General features: G+C 37.3%; 1 pseudogene across 1 annotated transcript; it reads left to right on the top strand.

Moving 5' to 3' along the window:
- The first annotated feature begins 9,271 nt into the window (after nt 1-9,271).
- On the top strand, nt 9,272-11,699 carry LOC137716606 (putative 2-oxoglutarate-dependent dioxygenase AOP1; annotated as a pseudogene). Its single transcript, XR_015960988.1, has 3 exons — nt 9,272-10,131; nt 10,556-10,882; nt 11,384-11,699. The product of XR_015960988.1 is annotated as a putative 2-oxoglutarate-dependent dioxygenase AOP1 (transcript).
- Nucleotides 11,700-12,492: the final 793 nt, after the last annotated feature.

Below are 12,492 nucleotides of genomic sequence, written 5' to 3'. Positions count from 1 at the left end.
ATATGGAGATGCTAGAGCTAGATTAGTCAAATCTGCAGGATTTGTTGCTCCCAAATTAGTAAGCCAAATCTGAGGAGTAGACTGTGGAGTAGGCTGAGAAAGAACAGAATGCATAGCTTGCATAGATTACTGAGGAAATTGAGGAGATGCCATTAAAGACTGATAACCTTGTACTCTACTGACAGGAGAAAATGAAGAAGACCCTTGCTGATATGAGGTTCCAGAACTAGAACCAATATAGTTAGGGCCTTTATCATTATGAAAACAAAACCAAGTTGCATGATTTGTTTTACCACATATTTGACACTGAGTTCTTGTGGGTGGTTTGGAAACACAAAAAGCTACAGAATGACCCTCAGTGTTACATAACTGACAAATAACCATTTGGGGAGCTGAAGAACTTGAAGAATAAAGACCTGGTGGTTGACCAAGAACTCCAGGAGTTGGTGTAGGAAGAACATGTGTTTGAGTTGGATTAAATTGCCTAGAATTGAAGTTTCTAGGACCTTGATTGAACTTGCCTTTACTTCGGTTCTTAGTACCATTAGAGTTCCGGAAATTACCAGTCACAAACTGAGATTGTCCATTTCCACCAGAGAATGACCCTTGTGATACTTGCGGGGAATTATTAGCAACCATTGCAGATATAAATGGAGCCTGAGTATTAGATTCAATTATAGTCTCTTTAGCAAGCAACTGAGACCTGAATTCCTTCATTGAGATCACATTTTCGCGACCCTAATAACACACCTAAATGTGTTGTACTCAGCAGGTAAGCCATTAAGTGCAAGGATAACAATATCTTCATAAGCAAAAGGAACACTAGCAGCTGAGAGATAATCTCTTGCTTCCTTAATCTTTTGTAAGTATTAAGCAACTGAATCAAAACCTTTCTTGATTGTTTAAAGATTAGACTTCATTTGGAATATGCTAGTCCGAGAAACAGAAGAAAATTGTTCCTTTAAGCGAGTCCAATAGATCCTGAGAGCAAGTACTACCAATTACACACGACATGGCTACAGGGGATAGAGTAGAAGTAATCAATTGCATAAGAGCTCTATCATGCATCATCTATATACAATACTCATCAGTTTCAACAGATGTGGATGAATTAGAAACTACTCCAGAGTCTCCAGATTGAAGATTGCAGCAAGCATGACATGGATTCGTACCATCAACAAATCCCATAATCCCATTACTTTCAAGTAGTAATTGCATTTGAAAATTCCAATTAAGATAATTCAAGTCATCAAGTTTAACACTCATAGATGTGGAAATTGATGAAATAAGTGCAATAATTGGAGACTGAACAAGTTTTAATTGAGAAGCAATAACCATGATTGCAAATCAATAAGCTGCAAATTTTGGAATTGAAGAAGAATTAGCAATCGGGAATTATAACAAACACCTGGTAGGCAGAGGACGAAGTCTCGGAGAAGACGAAGAACAAATTCCAAAAGTTGGTGAAACCCTAGAATCGCACAGAGAGAACTCGAAGTCAAAGCTGCCAAAAGACGATGAGCAGCAACACCGAGCACAGAGAAGATGAAGAAGAAGAGCTCTACACAGTAGCGGAAGCAAAAGGATCAGAGATCAAGCGTTAGCTATGGTAGCGATTGATACCATGTTAACCTTGTAGATGAAGTTCTATAGCATTCCTAATAGAGAAGAATTCGAGAGCTTTGACAGAGAAAGAAGAGAGAGAAGTAAAACTATATCAAAATGTATTTCTTCTTATTTTCTTAATGTGTAAGCAATTGTACTTGAGTATTTATACAACAAACACAACATACTACAAAACTAACAACTACTCTTAATCCTTTGACACTTGTCATCATCTAACCCATTTGCTTAATATCTCTAACAGCATTTGCCATTAAAATTTACGTGTTTTTAAGTCCTACATGTGCTTTTTGAAAAACACTTGTCAAATGATTCTTCAAGAGGTCATTCATGAAGAAGCATTTAGATTTTGAATAAACTAATAAAAGCACTTTTAGGCTTCTGACACAAGCATAGTATACTATTCAAAACTATGATAAAAGAGCATTTCGGGGTTAGAGGGTCGCCTCAGGTCGAACAGAAGCTGCTTTTCATGTGGTGTTTACAGGAGTAGGATTCTCTCCCCTTCTAATCTCTCTCCCCTTTCATCCCCTCCTATTTAAACGGTTATGATTACGTCACGTCTACATCTTGTTTTGAATTTTTCATATAGAGAATAAGACAAAAAAAAGAGTGTGAGAGAAGGGGATGGTAATAGAAGGGGAGAGAATCTTACTTCGTGTTTACAACCTGTTTAATTCTCTATCTCTGCTTGGCCATTTATTTTCTTTTTTGGGTATTGTTGGCCATCTTTCTGGGACTGGAGTGGTTTTGCCTCTTCATGTATGTTTTCCCCTTTTTCAATGAAATTATCTTTCGACAAAAAAAAATAAAAAAACACACACACACACACACACACACTAAGATATATAAATTGCGTCCACTTATCGTTGTCTTTGTTCTTTGAACTAGTGAGAGTGTTCATTCCTTCTTAAAGATGGTGGTAGAATTGGATCGAATGGTGACAAGAATGGTGTTTGATACTTATTGTGTGGGGATGCCTTATGACTCTCACAAGGCATCGTCCACTTACCAGCTTAGATGCATTAATTATAAACCACAACATACGAATGAGACTGATCTGGACTGCTTCCTCACACAGACAGGAATTTCACATCCAAACAACACCAAAATGATGTCAATGGTCTGCAGATCAAAACAGAGGATGACCAATGGGTTGAGGCAGCACCTTCTTCACCTTCATCCTTTCTAGTGTTGGCAACCGATGCACTAATGGTGGGTAACTTCCACATTTCAAGTCATTCCAGCTTAGATTGTTATATTGCATGTTTTTCTTTTACAAAGAAAAATTATAAACTAGTTTAATTTACAGAAACGTAAATTCAAACTCGGGTGTGAGAGGATGAACACAAACTGCAGTAGGTAACTTAACTCACCTTTTGTTTGTTTTATTTTTCTATTTTCATTTTGTAGGCATGAAGTAACGACGGAATAACCTTGTGTGGGCATCAAGTCATCATGAAAGAGAACAAAACAAGATATTCACTGGCATTATTCTCATATAAAAGTGATGGAATTGTGCAAGTACCTAAAGAGTTTGTTGTAGACAAACACCCCTTCAGATATAAGACATTTGGTCATTTCGATTACCTTCGTTTCACTCAAAATGTGGAGACACACAAATTTAAGAGTCCTATCGAAGCCTAATGTGGTCTTCAAGATCCCTTTTGATCTAAGAGGCACGTACCTTACAGTTAATTTGTTGTCTTCCTTTCGTTTCTAGCTGTTTCTCTACTGCATGTAATATTATTGTAATGAACAGAAGTTTTTTTTTTTTTTGGGTGTTTAATATCTCTTTTTGTTGGCACCGTCATTGTCTTAGACTCTTAGTGTTGCATAAAATAGTTCAATAGAATGTCACACCTATCATAGCATAATCTTTTTGCATCGAAGAATATGTTGGTGGCTTCATGCGGCAGCTTTTCTACTGCATGTTGTTGGAATTTGATTCAAATTTAATTCTATCTTCATTCCGTTTATGTCGTCTTAAATAAGCATATTCATTTGTTCAATAGTCATATGTTACAATACCGTTGCTATTATCCTTTGGTGCAATATTATGTCCTATTAAAATCACTAGATTATCATATAATGGTGCTATAGTGAGGAGGGACTCATTTATATATAAAGAGAGTAATTCACCCTTCGAGAGTGATTCCATTACCTTCTTCTCTCATCTCCATATAATCTCCTTACTGAATATTGGTCTGTATTGAGTTCCTCAAGCTTGGTGACTCGACTAGACATTGGGAGTGCACGATAATATAAAAGTGGGCTGTCGAATCCTAAAGACCGGACGTCATCATTCCTGCTGCACCGTGGTACTAGACCTGTAAACGGGTCGGGTTTACTGGATTTGGATCGGATTGAATCCGACCCGTTAAGCTAACGGATTACCTGAATCCAACCCGTTAAGCTAACGGATCATCCGTTTCAACCCGTTAACCCTTTTTTTTGTTTTTTTTTTTTTACACTGTGTAAGAAAAAAATCTTAGCATCCTGGTGCTTGTGCTAGCCACCTCCTTCTTTCATTCGGTTTGTGTGCATATGCAAGTCATGGAGTGATTTGATGAAACAACTGAGTGAGCAATGATGTAACAAAACAACTGAGTAAGCAATCAGCATATAATAGAGTTTTGTATTGAACTACATCAATCAGCAAATTCTGATGACAATCCAATTCATGATTTAGCATATAGATATGAATTATTGACATGTAAGAGGGAGAGTTGGTGAGAGTGCATCAATCGATCAGCATGTGCACACCAAAACATTCAGGAGCCAACAAAAAAATCCAAGACCCAAAATTTTTCTGCAAATTCTAATCAAAACCTAATTCCCGAGAGGCCGAGACGAAGGACGCTCTCAGTTCCTTCACCACCGCTGAGGCGGCTTCTTCGTCATGGAACAAAAAGTAGCTCTCAATTCTAATAAAAAACTGAGAAAAATAGTCGAAAAATATAATCTGCAGAAACAAAAAGTAATCGCCATGGAAGAAGAGGTGAAAGGGAATCGGAACTTATCGGAGAGAGGGTGGCAGAACTCAGTAAACAGCAGCCCCGGAGAGGAACGTGCAGACCGGGTTCGAACGTGAGCGAACAGACAGAAAGCTAGGTTTTCTATTCCAACTATGAAATGACACAAAAGTCCTCCCTAATTGGTGTTAATAGGTGCTAATGGGTTTCACGGGTTGACCTAAAATGATCTGTTATTTAACTGGTGACTAACGGGTTGATTCGTTAAACACCCACCCAAATACTAGTTTTAACGGATCGAGTTCAAAATACCAGCCCCACGTGGTACTACCCTAGAGAGGGGACAAAATCGGTTGTAAGGACAACGGACTACTGTACTTCGGTCATTTGTGTTAAGAAGTCAATGATATGAACATTCCTGATATGGTGGCTTAAAATAGGAAACAAAGTTTGTGACTGATTTGTATTATTTCTTATCAACATAATGACTGTATAGTCTTTGTATCGGATTGAAAGAAATCATTTAGCCAAACATAATTTTTACATGGTATCCAGAGCTAGGTTAAAACACTAGTTCTTTTTCTGCCGCTGTTTCCCTTTTCCTCCAGTCTAAGACACAAGCAGCGAGTTTTTTTTTTTTTTTTTTTTTTATTTTTTTATGTCGTCCACCTTAGCCATGGTTAAGAATTCAGACTTTGAGCGAAAGCAAGCCTGATGCCAAGCTGATGCTTCCAATCCATTGTTTTTCGTCATTCAGACCACCCCATCGTTTGTTGGCAATCCCGCATCGGTGGAGAAAAAGAAAACCAATGAGTTTAAATATGATTACCCTACTCTAACTAATATCGAGACTTTTTAGATTGGGCATGTGATCGTTATAGTGGGGTTGTCACCAGGAAGTGTGGGCTTAGAAACAAACTAAAATTTCAACATGTATCAGAGTCCACGGTTACAGGCCCATGCAAGCCAAAAACTTGTCATCAGGAAGTGTGAGCTTGGAAACAAGTTTGGACTTTTAACATAGAGCATGCCTTTGAGTTCTTAAGAGACACTTTCTGAAAAGATTGAAAACAAGTCGAAAACAAGTCTGGACTCCATTGGAGCCGACCTTTGAGTTTTAATTGCTAATGTGTGGATCTCCATATGTGAACCACTAAATGTGGTTACAGGTGAGGGGACGTGTTGGCAGTCCCACATCGATGGGGGGAAAGAAAACCAATGGGTTTAAATATAATTAACCTACTCTAACTAATACCGAGATCTTTTGTGGTAAAACTCCACACTTGAAGGATCAAGCAAGTGGTAAAGTTGAAAACAGTATCGATATCGTTAGAATGGAATCTCCGAGCCCATTTATCTAAAAAATTTCAACAATCGTGGTGTTGGTCTAGAAGCCCCTTAATGTGGACAACTATTAAACCTGGCCCCGAGCAAAACAAACGTGGTCTTGTTGATGGCACTGTTACAAACCCTCCGCCGAAACCAAGTCCGACGACCATGCTACAAGGAAGAGATGCAACGGCATGATTGCTGCCTGGATCATCAATTCAATTGATTATGATATTTCAGACAGTATTCTCTACATGACTAGTGCTCATGCAATTTGGGAAGAATAGCAACAGCGGTATTCTCAAAGCAATGCCCCTCGGATTTTTCAGTTGCAATGAACCATATAAAGCTTAAGCCACTGCTATTGCAAGCTCTTGGTTCATTGTTGTCCCAAGTCCTATTGATTGGAAGAGCTATTGTTTTCTTGTTAAAGAGGAGAAGATTTTAAGTACAAGGAACTTAAAATCAATTTCATCAAATGTCACAACCCGTTTCTAATTTTATAATTTTATTAATTTTAAATGAGTGATTTGATAAAAATACTCCTAGAGGTAAGGATTTTGATTTCCGTTGACCATCGGTTAGAGGGACATATGACTCATTCTTTTAGTGTATTTGCGTAGTTCTCAATGATACAAATGCGTGGGCACAAGCGGAATTGAATTTGGAGCTAAAACGAAGATTTTACCGAAATCGGAACGATAGGGGCATTTTGGATAATTTATGCATTGAAGATATTTCTACATTTTTTTACCACACTTTCTCTGACACGTGGCAAGATTTCCCATTTTTCTTGGGGGTCCTTTTCTGTCCCGTGATATCTCTCTCTCACTCTATTTTCATCGTCTTCTTTCACTCTCACTCACCTTTACTCCTTCACCTCCTCTTTTGCCGAGACATACACACACCCACACCTCTACACCTGCAACCACAGCAAGGTAACCCCCCCCCCCCCCCCCACCATCATCCCTTGTAATCCTTGTGAGCCATTGGACCTAGAAATAGGAGAAAACTACCTCCCCGCGCTGCACAGTACCATCACTGTGCATCACTATTCTCCGGTGAATTCTGACCATTTCCGGCCAAGGTAAGCCTCGAAATTGGTCCCTATCATTGTAGATCATGTCTAGGTTCATGATTGGTAAGTTTTTGGGTGGTTTTGGTGGCGTAGGACCTCGGAAAACACAAAGGAAGGTCACTGTTCATTCTGGAAATTTCCAATCTTGGTTGTTTGGCTATTTTCCAGCAATTTTTCCGGCCAACTCCGATCTCTATTGGGCCTCCTAAGGGAATGAATATCTTCTCTACATTTCTAAATTGAAAATGGTTTTCGAATCATCAAGTTTGGTTAAGTATCGAACTAGAAATTAGTTACGAAAGTTGGGAAGAAATTTCCAGATTTCTGGAAAATTTGGCCGTGACCGTTTGACCATCTTTAGGCTATTTTTCCGGCCAACACCGACATAAAATCGGCTATAATTTGGTATAAACTTGTTCTCTATATTTCTAGGTTTAATATGGCTCTCGAATCATCAAATTTGATTGAGAATCGAGCTAGAAATTAGCTCTGAAATTTGGGATGAAATTTCCCGGATTCTGGAAAACTTGGACCCGTGGCCATTTGGCCACTTTAAGACCATTTACCCGGCCAACTGCGGCCACTATTCGACTTCAAACTGGTACAAACATGTTCCCCAAATTTCTAGCTTCTAGTTGGCCTTTGAATCATTGAATTTGGTTGAAAATTGAGCTTGAAATGAGCTCCTAAATTTAGGGGAAAAACATGAAGAAAAAAAATCTGGAAAACTCACGATGAAGGCATGCGAGGTGCGCGTGGGTGCGTGCACGCCGTGGAGGAACCCGATGTCCCTCCTTAGGTTTTTCAACATGCCGGACCCGAATCTGCCCTTCTTTTCTCGAAGTTCGACCATTTTAAAATAGTTTCTTTATTAGCCGTATTTTGTACGAAGAACTCGTTTATATGTTAATACGTTATTCATAATTACATAATGGTTTCATTTCTAGGTGAAACACATTGCAAGGATCCTTGAAGCGGCGAGGCGGGTTCGACCCGACGTCATGTTCTGTGAGTGGGCATTTTGTTTTCATATATATATATATAGTATAGTTTCTGCAAATGCTTTTAAATTGGTTTATACATATATTGCCATGATTTATTTAATTCTAAAAAAATACTGTTGTGTGGTTAAGATTTATATATTGTCATGGCATATTCATATGCATTTTACCTGCTCATAAATATTGTATTGTTGTGAGATGCTAAAATAATCCTACGGGATACGCAGGTAAGTTCATATTGTTGATTGAAATCATTGAATCATTGAATCATTACGGCATGCATATATATATATATATATATATTCATGTAGTCCGCTCATCATTGCTACACCTAGGTATTAGTGCTCAGCCTAGGGCCCGGCTAGTCTTTCACATGTTATTCACATCAGCACTGCACGCTCGCTTTGGATCTAAGTAGGTGCTAGTCCTGTCATATAGATTGCAATAGGCAATTCTGACTCGTATGTGACAGTGAATAGCACTAGTCTTTACGAGATTGTAACACTAAAGCGTATATTATTACATATTTCTGGATTTTATTGTTGGCATGCATTTGATTTCATACCTATACGTAGTATGATTTTCAGGAAACTATAGATATTTTACAGCGATGGGTTAGTATGTTTGGAAAATAACTGTGTTTCATAAACCTTTGTTTTTGTGCCCACTCACCCTTTTGTTTTTCGTCCCTCCAGGTTCTAGTAGCAGAGCTTTTGTGTTGACGAGGAATATTGGTAAATCTTGGTGCAGACAAATACCTTCAATGGTATAATTTCTCATCCCATTTTACTGTATTGTATTTATGCTCTATCACCACGTGTGAATTAGGTTCATTTCCGCACACAACGCACTCTTATATTTAGGCACTTTTAGGTTTAAATTTATTCACATTTTCCACATCACTACACTTTATGGCTTCGTCACCTTCTAGGTGTCGGCCAGCACAACTCGATTCAGAGTCCTAGTGGACATTCCGGGTCGGAATGTGTCACCAAAAATGCTTTCAGTCATTTTAAAAGCGCTTCCTAATGAGCCCTTAGTTTTTCCCTCTTTCCTATCGACTCATTCTCTCTCTCCCTCTCGAAACCTTCCCTAGTTGCTTTCTATTTCAAGTTTCAACTTGAACTTAACTTATTATCTAATTTAAAATTTCAAGTTATATATAAAAATTTGCACTCAAATTAAAACTGACAAACTCACATAATAATAACACCAAAATTTAGCACTCAAATATGGAATAAAATTGGCAGAGTCCAAATATCCAACTAGTCTCTAGTGATTTATTGAAAAATAATATGCAAAATAGATGTTACAAAGGTCTAAGCAACTCTTACAAAGGTCTAAGCACCATTTTTTTTTTTTTCTAACACCTAGAGGCTAATTGTAGTAGTAACCAGCTGCCTAGTGCTCAAGCGGCATTTAACGAAAGCTTTTAGAACACTGTAATTAAATATCAAACACGCTATTCATGATACTGAAACTTAAAACCTTCCACTGTTAAATTCATGACCTTAGTGCTATATGTGATGTGACCTTCAGTTATTACCATCTAATAATTGGAAGCACAATACGTGCACCCACCTAAACTTTTTTTATATGTGGCTATAAATTTGTCTAAACTTATCTTTTATAAATGGCTATAAATTTATCTACAATGATACCATGTTCATCTCATTGCTACGATCTGTCAGTGAAGCAATTCCTGAAGACTAGCTTAATTAATAATTAAGAAAGTTCAACTGGGAAATATGGGATCAGATCGTCAGCCTCTTGTGGTTCCTTTTGTAGACTTGTCCAATGAAAACATGGAGCCTGGAACAGATGCATGGCTCTTGGCATGCAAACAAGTCCAGCATGCCTTGGAAGAGTTTGGCTGCTTTGAAGCTGCTTACAAAAATGATACTTTGGAAACTCAAAACTCCTTTTTTTCTGCGTTAAAAGATCTTTGTGATCTTCCTTTAGAAACTAAAATGCAGAAGACCAGTGACAAGCCTCTCCACGGCTATTTTGCCAGAAATCCTCTCTTTCCTCACGATTTTTCCACGGGCATTGAAAATCCAGAAACTGCAGAAGGAGCTCAAAACTTCACAAGTATCATGTGGCCTGAAGGAAATGAACGTTTTCGGTATTTTGTTTCTCATTCCTAAATTTTCTTTTCGTTTACTGTATGAAGAAGGGATTGTCTGGGTAAGTTTTCGTGGAAGGGTTAAAATTGGTTTCTTATGATTAAAAGCGTTTTTTACTGTCTGGTAGAAAATGTTTAAAGTGCTTCTATGCTCTAGAAGTTGTTACTCGAGAAGTACGTGACGATGCTTCTTTAAGAACCACTTCTAACTATTTTATTTTTTTTCAAGAAGTACTTGGATCTTCAAGCAAGTACCTATGTTGGCATATTGAATATAGACCACACATTTAGACAAGATTTCACTCTGATAGATGATATGGATTCATAGTTTGCCAACATAAGCGTATGTTATTTGAAACTGGTAAATAAATTTCAACATCGATATAGTGCCTAACATTGAGCGACTCTTCGTTCTTTGAACTAGTGAAAGTGTTCATTCCTTCTCAAAGATGATGGTAGAATTGGATCAAATGGTGACAAGAATGGTGTTTGATGTTTATGGGGTGGGGAGGCTTTATGACTCTCAGCAGGCATCAACCACTTACCAGCTAGATGCATTGGATATGAAATACAGGGGCAGACGAATGAGAATGATGTGAGACTGTTTCCTCACACAGACAAGTGTTTCATAACCATACAACATCAAAGTGAGGTCAATGGTTTGCAGATCAAAACGAAGGCTGGCCAATGGATTTATTATGCACCTTCTTCACCTTCATCTTTTATGGTATTGGCATCCGATATACTCATGGTGGGTCACTTTCACATGTCATATTATTCTTGCTTATATTGTTCTAAACTATTGTAATTTACAGGATTCGGGTGCAAGGCGCAAACGCACATTGCCTTGACTAAGGGCTGGTTTGGTATTGTTGTGCTTTGAAAAAAAACTGCTTCTGCTGTGCTGTGAGAATAAGCAGCTGTGAAATAAAGCAGCAGAGTGTTTGGTAAACTTTTTTGTAAAGTGCTTTTGAAAAAAAAAAAAACAGTATTAGAGTGTTTGATAAACTTTTATGTAAAACAGATGTGAAAAAAAGCCGGTTTTTCAAAGCTGGGTTTTGCAGCTTCTTGTTTTTTGTTTTTTTTCATCCAAAACTATGAAAAAAAGCAGAAGCTGAGTGTTCACCAAACACAAAAACAGCTCCCAGCTTTTTTTGATAGCAGCTTTTTTCAGAATCACCTCAGTACCAAACCAGGTCTAACTGTCTTATCTCACTTTTTTTTTTTTTTTTTTTCTACTTTCATTTGGTAGGCATGGAGTAACGATAGGGTATGCGCATGTGAGCATCAAGTCATCCTGAAAGAGAAGAAAACAAGATATGCGGTGTCATTATTCTCATATAAAAATAGTGTCGTGCAAGTACCTGAAGAGCTAGTTGATGACAAACACCCTATAAGCCGTTTGATAACTTTGATTTCCTTCGTTTCTAACTGAGGACGGACAGAAAGCTAAGCATGCTATCAAAGCCTACTGTGGTGCTTGAGATCTTATGCGCCATTGTTTTAGATTCTTGTCTGGCTTCTTATGCATGCAATATATGAATAAATAAAGCTGTAGTGTTGTTTTTTCCGATGTGTTAGCTCAATTTTTTTTCGTCTCATCCACTTTACCGCAGCTAAACCTCCGATCTCCAACTCCCGTCATACAAGGTATCTTCAACACTCAACAGTAACAACAGTATTGAACGAAACTTATAAATATGTATATATATATATATATATGTTTTACTTAAGGATAAGATCAAAGAACAAATATTTTGACAAATATTTTTACACTTTTTTTAATTCTTTAGATTACAAAACATCCAAAGGTACATATTCATTCATTAAATGATATGGATGTTTAAGTGGATTTTAACTAATATTAAACATAAAAATAAAATTCAAAAAGCATAAAATATGGAAAGTAATTAAAAATGAAGAAACCCTAGTTTTAAGCGTGCAAACAAGAAAGGACGTAGAAATCCATTGATTCGAAGTTTTGTAACCTTCATCTTCCTCTTTGCCGATGAGGTCTGCAACTTTCATAGGATTGATACAAAATTTTGATGCCTTCTACAACGAATCAAGCTATTAGTCTCTTAAATCTTCATTACATAAGAAAAATGTACAAAACCCTAAATCGTATATTATTGTTCATATATGTAGGGTGATTAAATTAGCTTTTGCAAAATCCTTTTAGTTTTGTCGATTTAGGTTCATTAATGATTTTTCTATTTTTTTTAGTTTTTCTAATCAAACAAACAACTTGATTTCATTGGTGAATGCTTTCAATTTTTTTATTTTATTATTATAACAGTTTCGCTTTTGTTGAGTATTAATCCTATCCATGGTATCGCCTTTTTTTTTAAATCATTTCTT

Source organism: Pyrus communis, chromosome 3, assembly GCF_041283825.1.
Source record: "Pyrus communis isolate YQ-2024b chromosome 3, ASM4128382v1, whole genome shotgun sequence".
Classification (NCBI taxonomy): Eukaryota; Viridiplantae; Streptophyta; class Magnoliopsida; order Rosales; family Rosaceae; genus Pyrus; species Pyrus communis.
Note: the sequence above shows the minus strand (reverse complement) of the source record. Positions and strands in the feature narration are given on the sequence as shown.